The 24549-nt window shown below is 42.2% G+C and overlaps 1 protein-coding gene across 7 annotated transcripts in view; it reads left to right on the forward strand.

Moving 5' to 3' along the window:
* tncb (tenascin Cb) overlaps positions 1-24549 on the forward strand; it is a 252703-nt gene that overhangs the window by 101847 nt on the left and 126307 nt on the right. The gene's annotated exons all lie outside the window — the stretch shown is intronic.

Here is a 24549-nt window from a genome sequence, read left to right on the forward strand (position 1 = left end):
TTGTCAGACTTGCAATTGCCCATAGACTTTCCATGGGGCTTTGCTCGGCAAGTTGCTGTCAGCGGGAGAGCCAAACAATGAGGCGCCCTCCTCTGGGCATCTGGGACCTGTGTGAACAGGGCAAGCAACTCTGTGTCCCCATAACCAATCAGATAGCAGAATCGTTAATGAGCAGCGCAGAGACTGAACCAGGAAGTGTAAGATAGAATGGTAAATTCAATGTCAAATCAGGTACGGAAAGCGAAATAAAAAGAGAATAAGAAAGATTGGATTAAGAGAGAGAGAAAAAGTAAAAAAAATGTTTTTATTTAAATCTCCAACAACAATTAAAAACTGAAGGAATGAGACTTGTAAACGTTAATTTTCAGTGCCATTGAGATTATTTGGCAGCAATTAAGACTCATCAAGCCGTTACAAGGGTGCTCACAAGCCCTAACTTTTTGTAGCAAGTTTAGTTTGTATCGATGACGTCAGTACAGGAACATCACACCGTCCAATGCATTTGAATGGGGAGCCAGACGGCGAAATGCCGTTTTTGCGCAGCTTACAGAGAAGCAGGGCATCTCTGACAGCAACTTCCAGATGTCCGTGCATAACTGCGCGGTTAGCCTCACCATTATTTTCACTGCAAAACCTGGGCCGTGGTGTAAATTGTAGGGAGTGAGAGCTCGCTTAAGTGGGTGGTCTTTGGTGCTGAGTCTGAGGAAAATATCTGAGTAAAAACCCAAAAAACATAATAGTGAATGCAATTTATTAATTTCCACTTTATTTATAAGATGAAAATATTTAGTACGTCTATTCAATGAGGCTGTTTAGGAATTGATTCCTATTAATCAGTATATTGTAACTTATATATTGCCTTCTCTTTGTCAGTAAATCAAGGAAAATTAGATACTTGTTGCTAATTCCTCATGTAACAATCCATCATAATTGTGCTGTGCAGAAATGTTCTAAATCGAATAGAAAAATGGTAGACAGTCAAATGTCCAACTGGTTTGCAGCAGTGTTGCACTAACTTACATATTTTCTGCTCTGTGACTGGAATAAATGTCATTGCGGTTAATATGGCTCTTCTTCTCAGGCATTGTCATTTTGAAGGAGACTATTTACCATCTGATGTTGTTAAACATTAGATGTGTTCAACAAAACTGCCCTTTCTGGCACTTCCTGATGTGAATACCTAAGGGCTGTGGTGAGATATTTGGTTGCATTTAAAAAGGCTGTGCCAGAATATAAATTGTATCCCCAGCAACGGCCTCCATGTGAATGTATCATCTCCTGCCTGACAATCGGATAGGTCTTCAAATCTCCAACCTTCAAGAGTGCTTTCAATTGTTCAGTGGTTTTATTCGTAACAGTCTGTTGGATATAAACAAAAGATCATTAATTAATGTTCAGTTTTTATCTGCAGTATTGTTATAGCATGATTAAATCATATTCCTTAAATTTACTGTCTTGAACCTTTTGCAAAAAATATACATCTAATGGCCAAGCCTTGCTGAAGTAAACACGCTTCAACAATAAATTAAATTCCAGCAAATAGCACCATAGAGAACACCAAGTGCACAAATAAATTCTGATACCATGTACCTGCAAGTGAAATATGGATCAGCCAAGAGAACATGTACAGAGTAACTGAGACATATAACATTAAACAAGCCATTACTAGAAATCAGATTAACATAACACAACCAGGATTCAGCTGGAAAAGAAATCACTGCCTGTTAATGTAATGATTAAATTAAGCATTGCTAGCTTTTTCTTCATTTGATTATTCTTACACCAGATGAAGACCCAAGATAACAATCTGAAACATCGTGAACTAATTACACTTCAATAATGTCGAGATCAAGAGAACTCATATAGAGAGGATTTTTTGAGAGAGAGAGAGTGAAATATTGGGAACATTTTCAAGAGTAAGCTGACCTAATAGCTCAGTTAAACAAGAAAAAAAAGTTTCATATTTTAACCCTTATCACATATTAACAAATAATTTTAACATGTTCCAAAAATACAGGATCTCTATGGTAATGGTGCCATAATGGTTGGACTGTCTAGTATCATGAGTTTGAAAAGGCAGCCAATAATTTCACAGTTATGACAGGTTATGCATGTGATTTACATTTCAATTGCAACATTTGATAATACATCATTCTGGTTCACTGAACACTGTATATTCAAATTTCACTAAGGCCAGTCAGAGCCAAATGAGGAGACTCTCAGAAAATGCATGACACGTATCAGCAAATCAGCTCTCACGGTCATCATCCTATCCGATCTACACTGTTGCTGGTCATTTCACTCTATATTCATCAACTTCCTTCAGATCGCCTGCCTTCAGTGCTCCCAACTTTCACTCCTCACAGTGCGGCAGTGAACCATTAGATCTTGATCTCCCCCATGCATTTCAAAGGACCAGTTGCAAATGTTGTTTCAATTCTTCAAAGGCATAATTTCTTCATATCTCACATAAGTCCAAGCAACAGCTTTCACCTTTTATCTCTGATCTCTCCATTGTTAATGAGCTTTTTACATTAGAGCTCAGGACTTGGAGAGCCGCTAAAGAGCCTCGTTCTCCTGAATTTAGTCTTAAGTGGTTCTGCTGGATCTCTGTGAAGTGCACGCAAAGGGGAAAGATATGCACAGGCTGGCCATGCCATTTTAGCCAGCACAATTATGCTGAGTGTTGACATCGTGATATCAATACGAAGATGATAAATACGTTGGTGTGTGATGATATTAGGAGAAATTATGTTCTATTTTATCCACTAATTTAATCATTTCTCTGTATATTTATGTTTCATTGTAAATGAAATTTGTAGTTTTAAATTGAACAGTGTGATCTGTCATTGTGGTATTTTTTCACCTATGGAAAATGGCAGGAGTGTACAGTGGGCAATCTTCAATTATTTACAGTCTTTATCCCTGTTGTTTAAGGGTATATTATTGATCCTGAGATACACTATTCCCAATCACTTCTTACATAAGGCTGAGTTTTGATTTATATGATTTCCTATGGGAGTTACTTTTTGTGGTAAGCACAAATAAATAGTGTTGGGAGAGAGCCTGAATTGTATTAAACAGTTTGTCTCATTGTCTCTCACATGTAGGCTCCAATCTCTCCCTTCAATTCTCCGTTCATCGATAATACTATGGTCATTGCTTCTCTGAGCACTTGTCTCTAGTTCCTTTTAATCTCTAAATACATCAATTTACATACAGAGGGAGTTTAAGACATTAGGTACTAGATTGAAAAATAAGACAGAAGGCCCGAGAGTAGATCGAGAGCGGGAGGCAGTAAAGCAGTGGCGGCAGAAGGCCCGAGAGTAAAGTGAGAGCAGAGCGAGAGCGGGAGGCAATAAAGCAGTGGCAGCAGAAGGCCCGAGAGTAGAGTGAGAGTAGAGCGAGAGCGGGAGGCAGTAAAGCAGTGGCGGCAGAAGGCCTGAGAGTAAAGCAAGAGCAGGAGGCAATAAAGCGTCGGGAGAAACGCAGTTTTTACACAGTTGGAGCCAACTCATCACAGGCAGAAACTGAAAGAGTGATGTCACAGGACAGCAGGTAGGGTTGGTGAGTGTTGGTGAGTATTACTGTTTTTTTTCTTTATAAGTTAGGGCAGGGGTTTAACTAAGAGCTTAAATCAATAACTTAAACTAGATAAATTAATTAGTTAATAAAACTAAGAATAACGAGTGATTAAAAACTCTAATAAAGTTAATAAATAAATTCTGCTTCGAGAAGCGATGTCAGGGCAGGTGGTGTGTTGTAAATGCAGCATGTGGGAGTTGGTGGAGACCAGCGTGATCCCCGGCAACCACATCTGCAGTAAGTATCTGCAGCTCGAGGAACTTCAGCTCAAAGTTGTTGAGCTGGAGTCCGAGCTACTGACATTGCGATGCATCCAGGAGGAGGAGAGTTACCTGGACACTTTGATCCAGGAGACAGTCACATCCCTTAGGTTAGGTAGTAGTTTAGATTTGTTCAGTGGTCAGGGACAGGAGAGTGTGACGTCGAGTCAGGCAGATATGGTGACCCAGGATCTAGTGATGGAGGAGCCTCAGCCCTTGACCTTGTACAACAGGTACAAGATACCTGCTACCTGTATGGATAAGAGCAAAGACTGTAGGGAGGATGGGCAAATTAACCCGGCACTGTGGTACAGGGAGCCATTCAAGTGGGGGGAGTAAAAAGGAATGTGCTAGTGGTAAGGGATAGACACTGTTCTCTGCAGTCGCGATCGAGAGTCCTGAAGGCTGTGTTGTCTGCCCGGTGCCAGGGTTAAGGACATCTCCTCACGGCTGGAAAAAAACTTGGAGCATGAGGAGGAGGATCCAGTTGTCATGGTCCACATAGGAACTAACGAGATAGGTAGAACTAAAAATTGGTTCTGCTGAGACAGTTTGAGGAGCTAGGGTTTAAATTAATAAGCAGAACCTCAAAGATAATAATCTCTGGATTACTACCTGAGCCACGTGCAAATTGGCATAGGGACAAACAGGTCAGAGAGTTAAATGCGTGGCTCAAAGAGTGGTGTGGGAGACAGGGGTTTTGATTCATGGGGAAAGAGGGAGCTGTTCCATTGGGACGGGCTCCACTTAAACCGGGTTGGGACCATCATCCTGGAGAATCGAATAACTGGGGCTGAAGATTAGTAATCTCACAGTAAAGGATCCTCTGGGGAAGAGTGGTCATAATATGATAGAATTTCACATTGAGTTTGAGAGTGATGTACTTAAGTCCGAAACTAGAGTCCTAAACTTAAATAAAGCCAATTACGTATGGGGGGCAAGTTGGCTAAGATAGATTGGGAAATTAAATTATTAAATTAAAGGGTATGACGGTTGAAAAGCAATGGCAAACATTTAAAGAAATATTTCAATATTCTCAACAAATATACATTCCATTAAGAAATAAAAACTCCACGGGAAAAGTAATCCTCCCGTGGCTAACTAAAGAAGTTAAGGATAGTATTAGATTAAAAGAGGCCTATAATGCTGCCAAGAAGACTAGTAAGCCTGAGGATTGGGAGAGTTTTAGAAACCAGCAAGGATGACCAAAAAATTGATAAAATGGGAGAAAATAGAATATGAAAGTAAACTAGCAAGAAATATAAAAATGGATTGTAAGAGCTTCGACAAGTATGTAAAAAGGAAGAGAGTAGCAGAAGTAAACATTGGTCCCCTAGAGGCTGAGACAGGAAAAATTATAATGGGGAATCAGGAAATGGCAGATGCGTTAAACAAATATTTTGTATCTGTCTTCACAGTAGAAGACACAAAAAGCATACCAGAAATTGTGGGAAACCAAGGCTCTAAAGAGAGTGAGGAGCTTAAAGTAATTATTATCAGTAGAGAAAAAGTACTTGTGAAGCTAATGGGACTAAAAGCCGATAAATCCCCTGGACCTGAAGGCCTACATCCTCAGGTTCTAAAAGAGGTGGCTGCAGAGATAATGGATGCATTGGTTATGATCTTCCAAAATTCCCTAGATTCTAGAATGGTCCCAGTGGGCTGGAAGGTAGCAAATGTAACTCTGCTATTCAAGAAAGGAGGGAGAGAGAAAACAGGGAACTACAGGCCGGTTAGCCTAACATCAGTCATTGGAAAAATGCTGGAATCCATTATTAAGGAAATGGTAACAGGGCACTTAGAACATCATAATATGATTAGGCAGAGTCAACATGGTTTTATGAAAGGGAAATAGTGTTTGACAAATTTATTAGAGTTTTTTGAGGATGTAACTAGCAGGGTAGATAAAGGGGAACCAGTGGATGTTGTATATTTGGATTTTCAAAAGGCATTCGATAAGGTGCCACATAAAAGGTTGTTATGCAAGATAAGGGCTCATGGAGTTGGGGGTAATATATTAGCATAGATAGAGGATTGGTTAACGGACAGAGAACAGGGAGTAGGGATAAGCGGGTTATTTTGAGTTTGGCAGGCTGTAACTAATGGGGTTCCACAAGGATCAGTGCTTGGGCCTCAGATATATTAATATATAATCTATATTAATAACTTGGATGAAGGGACCGAGTGTAATGTGTCCAAGTTTGCTGACGATATAAAGCTAGGTGGGAAAGTAAGCAGTGAGGATGACACAAAGAGTCTGCAAAGGGATATAGACAGGTTAAGTGAGTGGGCAAGAAGGTGGCAAATGGAGTATAATGTGGGGAAATGTGAGGTTATTCACTTTGGTAGGGAGAATAGAAAAGCAGAATGTTTTTTAAATGGTGGGAAACTATTAAATGTTGGTGTCTAGAGAGACTTAGGTGCCTTGGTACATGAAACACAAAAGTTAGCATGTAGGTACAGCAGGCAATCAGGAAAGCAAATGGCATACTGGCCTTTATTGCAAGGGGGTTGGAGTACAAGAGTAAGGAAGTCTTACTACAATTGTACAGGGCTTTGGTGAGACCTCACCTGGAGTATTTTGTACAGTTTGGTCTCCTAATTTAAGGAAGGATATACTTGCCTCAGATGCAGTGCAACGGAGGTTCACTAGATTAATTCCTGGAATGAGAGGGTTGTCCTATGAGGAGAGTTTGAGTAGAATGAGCCTATACTCTCTGGAGTTTAAAATAAAGAGAGGTGATCTTATTGAAACATATAAGATTCTGAGGGGGCTTGACAGGGTAGATGCTGAGAGGTTGTTTCCCCTGGCTGGAGAATCTAGAACTAGAGGGCATAGTATCAGGATAAGGGGTCGGCCATTTGAGACTGAGATGAGGAGGGATTTCTTCACTCAGAAGGTTGTGAATCTTTGGAATTCTCTACCTCAGAGAGCTGGGGATGTTGAATCGTTGAGTATATTCAAGGCTTGGATGGATAGATTTTTGGACTCTAGGGGAACCAAGGGATATGGGGATCAGGCAGAAAAGTGGAATTGAGGTTGAAGATCAGCCATGATCTGATTGAATGGTAGAGCAGGCTCGAGGGGCCGTATGGCCTACTCCTGCTCCTATTTCTTATGTTCTTATGTTCTTAAGACAGCAAGGGGAGTTATCTCTGGATTGATTTTTGTGCCATGTACTGGACCGGTTAAGGAGAGGACCATTAGGTAGATCCATACATGACTGCAGAACAGATGCAAGAAGGGATTCTTGGGACATTGAAGTGCATTCAGGAACAAGGGAAGGTTATACCAAATGGACAGCTTTTATCTGAATCAAAATGGCACCAATGTCTTTCCAGAGAGGGTAAATGGAGCAGTAGGGGAGGATTTAAATTGATGTGGCTTGAGGTATACAAAGTCTAGGCTTGGGAGTAGGGAAGGAGAGCGGGATTAAAAAAGCTGTTGGAATAGAACCAAAAGGCTTAGCTGAAATAGAGAGAAAATATTACGAAGAGTAAGGGATAGAAAGCAGCTTTGAGGCAGTGAGAGATACAAACAGTGTTATAGAAGGAACAAGGGATAGCCCATTAAAAGAGAAAGTTAGGAAAAATAATAAGCTCCTGAAATTCCACCGAGGTTCTCCCATAACTCGGGCAGGAGACCGGCAGAGCATCCAAGGAAACTATATAAACAGCTGTTTTCAACCATTTATGCCATTTCTCTAGGGATTCTGCTGGTCTCCCGCTGGTGTAAGGGTGGGAGATCGGGAGAAACCCTGGGGAATTGTAGGGTCTAAAGCTCAATGTCAGAATTTTTGGTATACATGTGAATGCACAAAGTATTCAAAGCAGAACTGGAGAGTTAGAATAATTAATAACTATGGAGGGATGCAATATAAGGAGAAAACAATATAAGCTGCAAGGGAAACATAACTTAGGTTTGGACAGGATTCAGAATTTAGTATTCCTGGGTCATAATATTTTCAGGAAAGATAGAGACGGGAAAGGGTGGCAATATTAATAAAAGATTTGTTAACAGCACCAGAACATACAGATGTTCTGGAGGGTTGAGTTAAGATAGAATCCATTTGGATAAAGTTAAGCAATAGGAAGGGAAATAGTACAATTCTTATCATATATTATAGGCCACCAAACAGTGGAGATGAGATACAGAGGGAGATTTGTAGAGATATGCATGAGTAACAGGATAATTGGGTAATTCTAAGTATCCCAAGATAGACTCAGATGAAGGTCAGAGTGGGAAACTGTTTTTAGAATGCATCCAAGACTGCTTCCCAGATCAATATGTTTCTAGTCCCACATGGAACGATGCTTTAATTAAAACAGAAAATGCTGGAAAAGCTCAGCAAGTGAGGCAGCACTGGGGAGAAAGAAACAAATGTTTCAACCTGAAACGTTAACTCTGTTTCTTTCTCCACAGATGCTACCTCACTTGCTGAGCTTTTCCAGCATTTCCTGTCTTTATCTCAGATTTCCAATATCCGCAGTACTTTGCTTTTCATTTAGTGGAAAGATGCTTTGCTTGATTTAGTTCTGGGAAATGAAGTGGAGCAAGTAACCGATGAAAGTAGGAGAACAATTGGGAAATAACAACCATAATGTAGTTGGAATCAGCTCCCAATTCACTGAAGTTGGCCATCCATCATCACTGAAATATTTATATGTGGATATGGATGGTATGACTAAACTTATAAGTTGATTTTCAACCAGTATGTCACAGTACTCATACTCAATACACCCTAACAGATAAACATTGCCAATAACTGTACAGCCAATTGGCCATAATATTTACCACTCCCTTTAGTTCACTGTTATACCTGTCCAACAGCTGTTTTGTTGACATCTGAGAAATATTGGACAGCAATCTTATAGTTAGTTTCTGCTGTTTTTTATTCTTTATGACACATTAATCCTCTCTCAGTAAAGTCAACTGCTACTCATGCCAGAGCATGTTGTGACAGTAGCTTTATTAAAGTGAGAGTCATTTACCCAAAGGCCACTTCATAGAAATGAGGGAAAAAATTAAAATCAAAATTTTGGATACTGTACAGGACGTTTGCTATTTCATGGTGCTGTTCTGATTCTTTTGGTTCAAAGTTACAGAATACAACATTGATATCGCACCTTTAACATAGTAAAAAGTCCCAGGGCACTTCCCAGGAGTGCAATCAGACAAAAATTGACACCGATCCAAAGAAGGAAACATTATGAAAGGTGACCAAATGCTTCATCAAAGAGGTAGGTTTTAAGGAGCATCTTAAAGGAGGAGAGATGGGTAAAGAGGCGGAGAAGTTTAGTGAGGGAATTCCAGAACTTAAGAGTCTCGGCAGCTGAAGGCACATCTGCCAATGGTTGTTTGATAAAAACGGGGATGCACAAGAGGCCAGAATTGGAGGAGCATAGTGATCTTGGAAGGTTATACGGCTGGAGGAGGCTACAGAGATAGGGAGGGGCAAAGCCATGGAGGGAGTTAGAGAACAAGGATGAGAACTTAAAAACTCAGTAACTCAGTTTTCATCATAGTCACTTGGACAAAATTCCATCGAGATTTGAACAACTTCCCCAGAAAACAAAATTCCATCAAAATTGGCATCGGTTGCCACAAAGATAAAAATGATTGTTCTTTTTGCAATTTTCCCTTGTTAATCTTTCACAATTTACCATCTATTTCTTTTCTTTTTGCCTCAAGCTGAATGGTTATTGTTCAATCTGACTGGCATGGTGTTGCACCTGGTATCATACAGTACAAGTAGAGTGCTAACCCTCCCAGATTGCCCTGGAGTCTCCAGGAATTAAAGATTAATGCCCAAGACACTAATGCGAGCATTTTTATTAGTTATAAAAATATTGGAGACGGATAAAAAAAAAGGCTGTTTAACTGGGTGGTCGGAGGTGGGAAGTCATGTGCTGAAACCTCCAGGAATACATCCAACCAGAGTTGGCAACCCTACAAATATGAGAGGAAATAAGGGACACCAGAGTGTGGTAAGAATGTGGAACTTGCTACCACATGGAGTAGTTGAGGTCAATAGCATAGATGCCTTTAAGGGGAAGGTAGATAAGTAAAAGAGAGTGAAAGGAATAGAAGGATATGCAGATCAAGTTAGATGAAGTAGGGTGCAAGGAGGCTCATGTGGAGCGTAAACACTGGCACAGGCCAGTTGGGCTGAATGGCCTGTTTCTGTGCTGTAAATTCGATCGAAGTTTTCAACTTTTCAGTTCTCCTTGAATCAGCAGATTTAAAACAGACGAACTAATCGTATATAAAAGCTGGCAGTGCAGCCAAACTGTTCATTAGTCTTGTTTAAAGTGATAAATATTTTAGAAGTTAGATCACCTCCCGACCCATTTCAATACAATTATTTTCCTTGATAACATGTACCTTATGGAAGGAGATTTCCTGCGTGTCCATTCTCCAGCAGGGGGAAAAGATTAAGTAAAACGTTTCATGGTTGCAATTTCCCAAACGGTTGCATTCGTACAGAAAAAACTGTGTTTGCAATTCACTCAAAATTGTTGTTTCCAATATTCTGCAAGGGGGAGAAGTTGAGCAATAACAAAATGGAACCCATTGATTTGCCGGCAATTAGTTGATCAGAATATTTGTCAGTTTTTAAAAGTGTAACTTTTTCCCCTAATTTTCCTTCCTTTTTCCCCCTCTTCTCTCCTGGAAGCACTGAATCGTGTTGGAGTACGGTTAGGTTACCAACCGTCCAGGATTGTCCTGGAGTGTCCAGGAATTAAATCTCCTGGACAGTGCTATGAGAAACTCAGGCGAAAAATCATAGGGGTGTTAAAAAAATTGATGTTTTTTTAAAATTTCTTTAAACATTTCTGTTTATTAGTTATAAAAATCTTGGAGATGGGAAAAAAGGATGTTTGAATGGGCAGGGTGGTTGGAGGCAGGAGGTCATGTGATGAAACTTCCAGGAATACTCCCAACCAGAGTTGGCAACCCTAAGCATGGACCTACAAGTGTCAACAGCCCTCGGGTGCAACCAACCTCCCAGTAGCGATGTTTTATGAACCTAGAGCACGAGCCGGTTATGCACCCATGGAGGGTATCAGAACAGAGGCCCATCCTGTCTTCACCTGATTTACACTTTTCAGCGGAGGTCACTGGATAATGATCGGCAGCAAGAACCTTGGCTGATGTTTTGTCCCCTCATTAGTCCAGGGCACTGAGGCTAATTAGATTGCCTAATACGCTGTCCCAGCTGAGATCAGCTGTCCCCGAACAGATGAGGGATAAAACCTGGGAACTCTCTTGTACATGTGGCTCCGCAACACACCAGGCAGTGCATTTACCAACTGAGCCAGGACCTTTTACTGATTCTTAAAGTGTGCAGGGTTGATTTCAGTTATCAATAAGCAAAAGCTTTATTGTTGAAATATTACACTGATTTACATCATTAGAAATAGGTGATTCTATAATTGAAATATAGACATGTAAACAGGACTTTTTTTTGAGAATATGTAGAGGGCAATTTTCAACTAGCCTGCCCAATCGATTCAGCGGGAGTCCCGCTGAATTTTCAGGTATGGGTCTCTTAGAATACAGTTGGCGAGCTGCCCTGTGCTCGATGGGCGCTTGTAGGCATCTTGCCAAATCGGGGGTTGCAATGGGCCCCACAGAAAATTCCCCCACCACCCAAAGAAAGTGCTCCAGGCTGTTCTTGAAGTGGCCTCCAGCAGTCGCTTTAAGGAAGGTTGGTTAGGCCACTCACCATCTGGTACAAATGGGTAGAGTGCAGGTCACACACGGTCCACCCATTTGTACTTGAGAATTGCTAATGGGGCCCTACAACTGGCGTGTGGCCTTAATTTGTGTATGCAAGCAGGTGTGCTGGGCGCCCATTTACAGGCCTGCCTGAAAATCGCATCAGGCGGACCTGGAGCATCCAAGGGGCAGCCCCTATTTCCCTGCCATTTCCAACTGCTGGACGCCTCACAAACAGGATAGCCAGCGGTCAAAAATCACCCCTTGTGTGTTGTATAAAAGATAATTGCTTCTTCAGCTCTGGGCCAGCTCTGGCGTCTCCAGGGCAACACGGGGATGTGCAAACATTTTGAAGTTAATTGTGATTGATTCCATTATTAAACAAAACCTAATAATGAACTCACTGTGTGATATCATTTGTTATGCATACACTATGACTTCTGAGAGACTACTGTGGTTTTTGATGTGTTCTGTAAATGTGTCTGGAAAATACCCAATATTTGATTACACAATGACCAAGACACTTCCTGTACTGAAGAGACCTCTGTCTGATTCAAATGGGATAGAATCTGAAAGGAAGAGCCATATAAAAGAGGAGGAAGAAACCCAAGAATAGCTGTAACTGTTAAATGTTAGGAAATACCAGCTCAGTATGGATTATACAGTTGAATTACGCCATTCTTTTACTCCATCCAGTGATGCCATTTCTGAAGGTTTAAAAACGTGAATTATATGCAAGTGTTGGACTACCGAGCAGTTTCTGCAATAAGGCCTGTCACTCTGTACCTTTTGTTCTTTTTGGTGCTCATTAAGACAAGAGATGAAAATAGTAATCAAATTTGCATTGAATGACACTGCACAGGATCCCCTTTATACCAAGTACTGTTAGGGACACATTTTAACCCCAGATTCAGAGGGATACACCCACTCCTTTGTGCCACGTGCAAACACAATACTTCCAAGCTCTGTATGATTGATCATAGACCTGTCAGAGATGAATTGGCAAAGCAAAAGAAAATCTTTGGTTTCCCTCTTTTTCCACGGTGTGCGTAGAATCCTGGCACTCTGGACAGGAGTATCAGTGGTAAAATATTACCTTACTTATTCTTACCACCTGATATCACTCTATTTTAAAATGCATGTCATCCAAAATTGTATCTTAAAAAAGTCAGTAAGCAGAAAATGTTAATAACCTTGTTTTATAAATGAATAATGCATGTTGTTTACTCCATAATCAATGTACAGTTTAAAGGAAAGTATAGATGAGCATTGAACTTGTGCCCAGGCAGTTTACTCTGGTCACAATGCAGTCATTGTAACGTTCCTGAGCTATGACCTGAAAAGCTCCCATGATTTGGCCTTTAATGTGACCATAGTTACAGAATAGTACTTGTTAATGCCTCCTACCCGAGCAGTTCCCATGATTCCTTTGTTTTATACCAAAGCACAGTTTATGCCAAACCAAGCTCCATAAGGCAAAATTATAAAATGAAACAAGATGCATGCAGCACGTACCTAGGCAATCCTCCTGAGACCATCAAATTCCTTTCTTATCTGCTCCCGGGTTCGGTGCACGGGTAAGATATCATTCTCTTTCTGCCACCTCCATCCAGGCTGATCTAGCAATGTTCTTCAGCTTTGCCTCTGATTCAGAAGGTTGTGAGTTCAAGCCCGACTCCAGAACTTGAGCACATAATATGGGCTGGCACTCCAGTGTAGTATTGAGGGAGTGCTGCACTGTCGCAGATGCTGTCTTTCAGATGAGATGTTAAGCCAAGTAACATCTACCCTTTTAGGTGGATGTAAAGTTTCCCACAGCACTATTCAAATAAGAGCAGGGGAGTTCTCCCAGTGGCCAATGTTTATCCCTCAACCAACATCACTAGAATATTTTAATTGGTCATTTATCTCATTGCTGTTTGTGGGAATTGGAACCTTGCTGTGCACAAATTGGCTGCTGTTTATCCCTACATAACAAAAGTCACTGCACTTCAAAAAGTAATTCATTGGCTGTGAAGCTGAGTTCATGAAAAGTTCTTTCTTCCTTCAGTGGCCCTCAGCTGCAAAGGTTACCCTTCTTTGCTGACCTTCTCCAGCAGCACCTCCAAAGCTGCCTCATTAAGTGGTGCTGATCTCTGTGCCCTCTTGCTGTAGCCATTTCTCCCTCCCTTCAAGAATAGAAACATCTTCAGGGCGACCAGCAACTCTTTCAGAGCTGCTGTGCTTTGATAACCTGCCCTGCGATCCCGTTTCGCTCCCAGCACATTATGTGATGTGCATGAATAACACCACAATTTTGTGCAAATGAGCGGACCTTGCATTGGATCAGTGCTCTGGATTATAGACGGCACTGAAGAGTGGTGATCCCAAGACTACTGGCCAGGATTGCTTTACAGCAACTGTAGTACTTGCTGAGGCAGAAACGTCCCCAAATACAAACATGGTGACATTTCAATTGAGTTTTTAGAAAAAGGCTCTTCTTGTATCTGAGCCAGATTGAAAACTCACCAGCACTATTGAGAATGTTCTTTCAAAGTGTAATTGTAACACTGATCTACCTTCTACCTACCTGTATTAATTAAAATAAGAAAATGTTAAGTGCCACTAGCGCTTTAAAAATGATTTGCATTTATATGGTGCTTTATCACAGGGTTAAATTTTAACTTGGGCCGCCCAGTATAAACAGGGTGATGTTGCTGTTAAAATGGCGGTGGAACGCTTACCACCCTGTTTACAACAGCACTCCCACCACTACCAGCCTGAAAGGGGCCTACTGCTAGGGGGGGGGGGGGCAGAGCGCCCGCCCGTTTCAGGGGGTCAATATGAAAATCGAGGTCCTATGACATAAATAGGACCCCAAACGCCATTTTGGCAGACAATTTGGCGCAGCTTGCACTGTGCTCATTCCATCAAGTGTTATGGGCAGTAGAGCTAGAGAGGACTAAAAATAGGTAAGTTTTAAATTAGTTTATACAAAAATAATGTGGGCCGCTGCCGCCCCAGTTCCCCCCCCACCCCCACCACCGCCCAACCTTGCTGTCGGCCAGGTGGCCTGAATCCAACGAACTGCATCAGGATGCTGGGTTTGGAACCTGCGGCTTGCTGAGGCCTGGCCCTCAAAATGGCTCCGGCCTCTTTGCTCCCACATTTCTCAGCAGCATTCCAAAGCACTTCACAGGCAATTGCTTTGAAATGCCTTGACTGTTATGTAGTCAATCTATGTTTTTACCTTTCAAATTGTCAGTGCAAGTTTAAAACACCATCAGATTCTGTTTGTGTTGGCCCTATTTTCCCCTTTCTTTCCATGTGAGCGAACATGATCTTTGTAATTTTCTCTTTTTCTTACCCTTCTGTATTAGTCGTTAGGCTCCGTCTGTTAATGATCTCCAAAAACCCACGAAGCCACATTTTTACTCAATCACTGCATAATTTACCATAAATGTTGAGTAATATTTTCCAGCTTAACATGTAATGACCTGTTCGGTCAAGGCAATCTACTTGAACAACTTCATGCTCCAGGAATAATTCAACATAAAAGCTTATTGAGGGAAGACAATTGGACGGTACATTTTTATGAGCATATTTCATATTTGCATTAGCCAGTCATCAGGATAAAGGACCTTTTAAATGAATTCTTGGGGTTGATTCAGAGCGAAGTATAATTATGATTCCAAGTTTTCCATTTCTGGGCTTCCCTAAGAGCTGGGATAAAAAAAAATTCACTGAACCAGTGATAGCGGAAAGGTCCCTTTTTCAACAAAGACGTAATTTGATTTAATAATGTTGGTGCAGTGTCTGCTTTCTTTGGCTGTGCACCATTTCAGAAAGTGAATTGGTTGACATTTCTTACACTTCTTGAAAGATAAGAGCCCACATTTATTGTGTGTCTGAGTTTAGACAGAATCACATTTTGGCACAGGACCTGCATTACAAGAGTCCGTCTACCAGGCTTGACGGGATTGTGGCAGGATTTAAATCCCTTCAAATGGAAAGAGATGTTTAGTTACTTAGATGTAAAGTAATAGTGCTTAAAATCGATTAAGGATTACTGTTTTACATATCCTTGTTACTAGGGTCTGCAGAAGTTTAATATCAATATACAATGACAGAGGAAGCAATGTATTTGTACAGCAGGAGATGATGTAATTAAATGGAATTAGCCGAACACTATATGTGTAAGCTTCGTCCAAAATGTCAACTCAAATGTAGTAATAATAGATGACTACTTGTAATAAACAGGGCAGCCGAGGACAGGCATGTTGAGTGACAAGTTTATTATTAATTTTCAATTACAATTGCAGTCACTGCTTCAGTCCTGCAGCTTTCGAAAACCATGGTCATCACTCAGAGGTTATCCAGATAACCGACGGTGGAGAACATTTCACTGCCACTGATGACATACTGAAGGAGGTTTGATTTACGTCCTATCGTATGTCTGAGTGTCTCAAGAGGATATCTTCAATCTAAATATCCTGAACTAGATTTGAGAGTACGTTACTCTGCCAATCAGTACACTGCATTCAAATAAATAAAATCTTCTACTTGACAAAACCTGTGATTTGTGAAGTAATCCTTATGCAATTGCCCGTGTTAGGTTCTTTGTGTGAAGTGACCCAGCTACTTACTCTAATTCGCTCAATTTCCTCTCTATAAATTGGACTTAATTAGGGCAAGAATAGGTGGCACATTAGGTGATGTCCTAAATCTAATAGCTCAAAACACACTGAATCAATAGAAAGTGCCTACTTAAATGTCACAGTGTTTCGAGGCCTCAAAGTTCTCGAGATTAATTTTGGTGTCACGTTCAATCCTGTTGAAAGTGCAGTGTAACATTTTTCAAGACTATGTTACATATGATAAGCTTTAAGAAACAACCACTTCACAAAAGGTTATCAGATCGGAGTGATTCAAAAATTGTTGAAATATTATACATACGAGTGGTCGGGTAGCCTGGTATTTTGGTTCTATTCCAGTAACACCAATTAAGACATGCAGCTCCTTTAACAAGGTCTTTGTTAGCTTTCCAAAAAGAGTTTAGTTAAAAGCAGAAGAGACAGTTTTAATGGAGTTGATTTTAGGTTACTGGAGTTGATATCAGGATTCATAAAGTTAATATCATGATGTACGTCCAATGTTATGATTAATGATTATCATGTGAAGTAGCACAGATTTTATCTAATTTTTTAGAGCTCAGGCTCTGTTCAGATTCACCACATTCTAGAATTAAAGCACTAAGGCGGTCATATTGGATAACCCCCAAAACTGGGCGCGGGGGTCACGTGCATGATTAACCCGCACCCGATCGTTGAGATGCACACAGCACGTAACAGTCATGCTGCCTGGTGATTTACCTGATTGCTGCGTCCAGCCAGCCCTACCTGCGCTGCAGAATGGCTGCTCACCAGCAGGAAGCCCAGATATCACGAGTAGCTGGCACCACTTAAAGGCAGCCTGCACCTCTTAAAGGGGAGGTGCAGTGTGGCTGCAGGAAGTGGTGAAAGTCAATTGGGAAGTGAACCTGTGCTGCAATATAGTGCATGGTGATGATGGGATCACTGGAATTGTTAATGAGCAACAACTGGGCTGTTCAATGTTTGCGGGACTCTGATATTTGCAAAATATAAGTTACGGGTCCGCACGGAGTCTGAACGGAGATCAGACATCGCACGTGTAAAACACAGATGCAGGTCCCGTCCCTATGTTTACAAACTGTTGAGTTATTTTAAAACATTGAATAAAGGTTGTGCACTACTAAATCCCACATCCTCCAATCTGCTCGGCAGACCCCACCAATCTGCCGATCTGAGTTTGTTTCGGGCTTGAGAGAGTGCGTGCACCAAGGTTCTCTGATGATGCACTAGAGGCCTTGGTGCAAGAGGTGGACAGAAGGAGGGGCATCCTATATCCACAATGGGGGGGGAGGGAGAGGGCAAAAGGCCCTCCAGACATATTCTCCAGAAGCAGTGGGAGGCAGTAGGGCACAAAGTCAATGCCAGGTGCATAGCACCACCAACATAAATACAGTGCAGGAAGAAGGTCACTGCTTTGACATGAGTGGTCAAGGTGAGTGAGGTCAACTGTCAAGTGGCATCTCCTATCAACAGCACCACTAGCCGCATCCACTGCTCCACGCACTACACCCCCCATTACTCCACATGCCAACAAACTCTTTCAATCAGTACTCAACTATTCCAATCAGATGCTTCCTCTCACCCTCATACATTACCACTGTTGCAAGCCGCACACCCACAACTCACGGGTCACACACACTGGCAGCTATTCAACCATGACAGGCACATCACCCGAACATCTTGCAGGACACTCACCGACACACGTCTCTCTTTCTTTGCAGGAGATGGAGGCAGCACGCGGCAGTGGCTCCAAGGAACATGAACCTGCTGTCCTCTCTCGGGATGACAGCATTCCTGTCCCACCCCTGCCACTCCACCAGTGCCTTTGCTGTTGCCTGTCAGCTAGCCAGCCCACTCCCTGTAGAGTATTGAAACTTTATTATAGGAGTATAGGAACAGGTGTAGGCCATTTAGCCCCTCAAGCCTGTTCCGCCATTCACTGAAATCATGGTTGATCTGTGACCTAACTCCATGTACTCGCCTTAGCTCCATATCCCTTAATACCTTTGGTTAACAAAAATCTATCAATCTCAGATTTAAAATTAACAATTGAGCTAGCATTGAGTGCCATTTGTGGAACAATGTTCCCAACTTCTACCACCCTTTGTGTGTGGAAGCATTTCCTAACTTCACTCCTGCAAGTCCTGGCTCTAATTTTTAGGCTATACCCCCTAGTCCTAGTATTCTAGTATTCAAGTATAGGAGACTTCCAAAAACAGGTACAAATCCATCAACAGCCAAAAGCAATAATCCAGTAACTAACCTGTAACTCCTGCATGATCCCTTTAAGTAGTGCTGGTGGGGGGGTCCTCCATGCAGTTTAAGTCCTGTTCAGCTGTGCGAGGTTAAGACAGTGCGTTGGCTGGAGCATTGAGTTCCAAAATCGCATCTGTCCCTTTTAAGTCAGCGTTGCACACTGATCTACCACATATTCTCCCTACTTTACATGCTGCCGGCGTTCATTAACAGCATGTGCCCAAACGCCTTTAACAATATGGCGTTCGATGCACATCATGCTAGACTGTGCATGCTCATTCCTGATGCCATTTTGGGTCCTTAGGAGTCCGAATAGTCCCTATACAACAGGCGCTTCGCTGCCCAATTTAGAGCCCTAAGTATCTTTCTTTTATCTGAAGTTCATATCCGGCACTTTGGTGGCTCCTTTCTCTGGAATCAGTTTTGGTTACAGTGCACTAATAGCATCGTTCTGCCATTACTCCAACAGACTAGTTATAGTACTTGTACAGAGTGACTGAAGTGGGGTTGATAGACCCGAGTTACACTACCAATTCCTGCATTGCTCTGTGCTCCCCAGCAACGACGGAGCTCCGCACATGTCTGAAAGTGTGGAGGCTCAGAGCTCTAGATCAATGCGAAATCTTCTCTCTTTTCTCACTCACTGGTTTCCAAATGCAAGTTAAATTTTAATGTCAGGAGAGAGCTGATGAATCCATCAGTTCTTTATTACCATTAAAAGCATAAAGAATGAAGTTAAAATGGGATAAAAGGGACCAGTGTGCAACCTAAGCCATAAGAAAACACCTCCTTGCGATGGTCAAACACTTCCTTCCCCAATGCAGTCTGCAGTCCAATTGCTGACCTGACTCATGAGTTCTACTTTTGGTTTTGTATCCATGCACAAGCAAAAGCAGTTCAAATGGATGCAAAACCAGTAGTATAGCTAAGCTCTAACTGGATTCTACCTTAAATTAAATTCTTCAGTTTCTGATGCAACTAAGCTGATGAGTTATCGTTCAAAATCACATGAAGCATAAACAATGAGCAGGAAAGTTCCTTTGGCCTCCAAAGCGAGAAAGTGAGTATTAATCACTCCTGTTACTCCTGTCACAACGGAACAGCCGCTTGTTTTCAAATGCTATCACCTCACTGTCATGTTGTTACATCAGCCTCGGGTCATACCATATGCGACGTGCAATTCAGAGAGGAGTTTGGATGTCACTTTTGGGAATTAGTGAGAGATTGTACCCTTTTCTCCGCTCCAGTCAGGACTAGTTCCACAATTTTGAAACCTTCTTGGTGTAATTATCAGCTTGTCTTTCTTGTCCAAATGTGCTAGCTCCTTCAGTTAATACAGTAACTGGTGCAGTCCCACAAACAGATTTTTGCAGCAAAGAACAATTCTGTGCTGCCGTAACATTGCCAAAAAATCCCTGAGTTAAATCTAATGCCATCTGTTCCTTGGGAAGAAGGAAACATTCATGGGGATAGAATTAAACATTTTTTTTTAATTCTTTGTTTTTTTCCCCATTTTTCATTCCCTTCGCTCTCCCCTTTCCCCCTTCATTTCCCCCACTAATCTGAAATGGAGAGGAAAGGTAAGCAACCTCCCCAAAGTTCTCTGTCAATGCTACTCTGTAAACAGCTACTATTAGGCTTCTGAAAACAATGCACTGTGATTTTCCAAACCATTTCCTCTTTCCAAACAGGGAAGCAGCTATCATCTGCTTGATTCTGGTCCTGATGACTTAGTCACAATAAGGATCCAAACATTCGGTAATTGTATGCTCAGACCCTCATCCGAGCACTCTATGGCACATTGGTGAGCCACCAGTTCAGAGTTAAGACTGTACTGTGAAAGTTTTTGTTTTTGTGAAGCCTTCATTTCATACAGTTATTCATTATTCATACAGTTATTCATTGTCCACAATCTATGTAAACCAGTGGGTTTACACAGATTGCGGACAATGACAGGTGGGAAAGGTCCTACTGATCCATCCAGCATTGGGCATCATAATATATACACTCCCCACCCAACCCCACCCGAAAGCCATGTGATCTCCTGGAAGAGACGAAAAACAAGATTAAAAACCCAGGCCAATTAGGGGGAAAAATATCTGGAAAATTCTTCTCTGAATCTTGATTGATTAAGTCAGATGTTGTCTTTATTCCATGGGATTCTGGGATATTAAGTATTGTTTGAGGATTGCATTTCTCAGCTCCATCCATAGTTCCGTAAAGTCAGTTTACCAGAGGCTTTGTTCATCGGTAATGGTTTCTGATCTGGCACATTTATGAAATAAATTTGGACACTGATTTATCATCAGATGCTGTGAATATACTTGCTGTATGTTTGGGTTTTTCAATATTCATGAATTGCACCAATCTATTTAACACATGGTCTCAGCACTCCATGCAGGTCCAACAGAGTTACAGATAAAAGCTTTTATTGTTGGGATGAAACAAAGACTCACTTTTTCATACACCATCTGTTCAAAGCCTTCAATCAATGTGTGTGGTCTGTGTCATAAATCATTACATACTGTAACCGTATATCTAATGTATTCAGAAGAGGTTAAGTCCATCTTTAAAGATCATTAACTCCTATTCTTGCCTTGTTAAAGTCACATTGATGTAAATGGGAAGATTCATAAAACCTGAACCCCCTTGTGGTTTTGTATTGAGATCTTTTAATCCAGATTATTGAATTACAGTTTTTGGTTGGGAAGGTACCAACATGTTACCTTCTTGCGATTAATAATATATTAAGAAAATTATCTTGATTAATAATATATTAGTAGCAACAGATTCTACAGTCAGAAAACAGACTCGGTTGCATGTAGTCTAATCCTCATTCAATGTCATGTTGAGGGAAGAAAGAACAACACTGTTAATTAGATTTATTGTTTTCAACCCCAAATAGAACTATTCAATACATTTTACTGACAGAACTTAAAAGCTGTAACTTCCATTTCCACAGCTTCAGATGTTCCTCCTGCAGGTGGTGGAGGCAGATTCAATCGTGGCTTTCAAAAGGAAACTGGATAAGTACATGAAAAGAAAAAATTTGCAGGGCTACGGGGATAGGGTGGGGGAGTGCAACTTGCTGGATTGCTCTTGCATAGAGCCGGCAAAGACTCGATGGGCTGAATGGCCTCCTTCCATGCTGTAACCTTTCTATGATTCGAAGAGGAGGCTCTGTGGCTCCACAAATATGTGTTACAAAAAGTACATCTTTTAAGTTGGCCCAAGAAATATGAATTGTATATTTTGACACTAGGCCTCCTAAGAAGTGTCTGCTCTTTTGGGGGGGGGGGTCTTTTTTTTAAAGTGGAACATATTTGTCAAAGCCAGAAGATTGTTTTTAAAAAATTGTATCCGCTGTTTTGTTTGTTGCATCAGTAAAGAAGAGCTGTGAGCTGTGAATAACTGTGGAGAAGGTTACTGGGCTTTCATTCATTCCCAGGAAAAACGCATACCTACCAGCCTATCTCGCATATCTCGCAGCCTGTACATCATATGCTGATATAGGTAATGGCAGCCAGCTGCTGGAGCTTAGTACTCTGTTCGTCATTTCATTGTTTGGTCACTCTCGCTTAATTGTGTGTGGTTATACCCGCAATTGGTTAAAGCTGCTGTCATGAGAACGATGGATTTGTTCTTTAACTCTCTGAACTCTGCAGGGGTATTTCTGCAACAAAATTAAACAACTGAATTGTGATTTTTATAGTTAATTCACTCAGGAAATGTTCTGTAGTGAAGTAAGTGCATCAAATCTGCCCCATCCATACAATGGTGCGGCCACGCAACACAGATGTTACATAAGAGCAATTTTTTTTTATTCGTTCATGGGATGTGGGCGTCGCTGGCAAGGCCAGCATTTATTGCCCATCCTTAATTGCCCTCGAGAAGGTGGTGGTGAGCCGCCTTCTTGAACTGCTCCCTACCTAACAGTGCTGTTAGGTAGGGAGTTCCAGGATTTTGACCCAGCGACGATGAAGAAACGGCGATATATTTCCAAGTCGGGATGGTGTGTGACTTGGAGGGGAACGTGCAGGTGGTGTTGTTCCCATGTGCCTGCCGCCCTTGTCCTTCTAGGTGGTAGAGGTCGCGGGTTTGGGAGGTGCTGTCAAAGAAGCCTTGGCGAGTTGCTGCAGTGTATCCTGTGGATGGTACACACTGCAGCCACAGTGCACTGCTGGTTAAGGGAGTGAATGTTTAGGGTGGTGGATGGGGTGCCAATCAAGCAGGCTGCTTTGTCCTGGATGGTGTCGAGCTTCTTGAGTGTTGTTGGAGCTGCACTCATCCAGGCAAGTGGAGAGTATTCCATCACACTCCTGACTTGTGCCTTGTCGATGGTGGAAAGGCTTTGGGGAGTCAGGAGGTGAGTCACTCGCCGCAGAATATCCAGCCTCTGACCTGCTCTTGTAGCCATAGTATTTATGTGGCTTGTCCAGTTAAGTTTCTGGTCAATGGTAACCCCCAGGATGTTGATGGTGGGGGATTCGGCGATGGTAATGCCGTTGAATGTCAATTGTAAACAATTTTACAACACCAAGTTATAGTCCAGCAATTTTATTTTAAATTCACAAGCTTTCGGAGGCTTCCTCCTTCGTCAGGTGAACGATGTGAATGTCAAGGGGAGGTGGTTAGACTCTCTCTTGTTGGAGATGGTCATTGCCTGGCACTTGTCTGGCGTGAATGTTACTTGCCACTTATCAGCCCAAGCCTGGATGTTGTCCAGGTCTTGCTGCATGTGGGCTCAGACTGCTTCATTATCTGAGGGGTTGCGAATGGAACAGAACACTGTGCAATCATCAGCGAACATCCCCATTTCTGACCTTATGATGGAGGGAAGGTCATTGATGAAGCAGCTGAAGATGGTTGGGCCTCGGACACTGCCCTGAGGAACTCCTGCAGCAATGTCCTGGGGCTGAGAAGATTGACCTCCAACAACCACTACCATCTTCCTTTGTGCTAGGTATGACTCCAGCCGCTGGAGAGTTTTCCCCCCGATTCCCAAGGCTGTAATGAGGTCTGGAGCCGAGTGGTCCTGGCGGAACCCAAACTGAGCATTGGTGAGCAGGTTATTGGTGAGTAAGAGCCGCTTGATAGCACTGTCGACGACACCTTCCATCACTTTGCTGATGATTGAGAGTAGACTGATGGGGCGGTAATTGGCCGGATTGGATTTGTCCTGCTTTTTGTGGACAGGACATACCTGGGCAATTTTCCACATTGTCGGGTAGATGCCAGTGTTATAGCTGTACTGGAACAGCTTGGCTAGAGGCGCAGCTAATTCTGGAGCACAAGTCTTCAGCACTACAGCCGGGATGTTGTCGGGGCCCATAGCCTTTGCTGTCTCCAGTGCACTCAGCTGTTTCTTGATATCACGTGGAGTGAATCGAATTGGCTGAAGACTGGCTTCTGTGATGGTGGAGATATCGGGAGGAGGCCAAGATGGATCGTTCACTCGGCACTTCTGGCTGAAGATGGTTGCAAACACTTCAGCCTTGTCTTTTGCACTCATGTGCTGGACTCCACCATCATTGAGGATGGGGATGTTTACAGAGCCTCCTTCTCACGTTAGTTGTTTAATTGTCCACCACCATTCACGACTGGATGTGGCAGGACTGCAGAGCTTTGATCTGATCCGATGGTTGTGGAATCGCTTAGCTCTGTCTATAGCATGTTGCTTCCACTGGTTAGCATGCATGTAGTCCTGAGTTGTAGCTTCACCAGGTTGGCACCTCATTTTTAGGTATGCCTGGTGCTGCTCCTGGCATGCTCTTCTACACTCCTCATTGAACCAGGGTTGATCCCCGGGCCTGTTGGTAATGGTAGAGTGAGGAATATGCCGGGCCATGAGGTTACAGATTATGCTGGAATACAATTCTACTGCTGCTGATGGCCCACAGCACCTCATGGATGCCCAGTTTTGAGCTGCTAGATCAGTTCTGAATCTATCCCATTTAGCACGGTGGTAGTGCCACACAACACGTTGGATGGTCTCCTTAGTGCGAAGACGGGACTTCGTCTCCACGAGGACTGTGCGGTGGTCACTCCTACCAATACTGTCATGGACAGATGCATTTGCGACAGGTAGATTGGT

Source organism: Heptranchias perlo, chromosome 31, assembly GCF_035084215.1.
Source record: "Heptranchias perlo isolate sHepPer1 chromosome 31, sHepPer1.hap1, whole genome shotgun sequence".
NCBI classification, from domain to species: Eukaryota; Metazoa; Chordata; class Chondrichthyes; order Hexanchiformes; family Hexanchidae; genus Heptranchias; species Heptranchias perlo.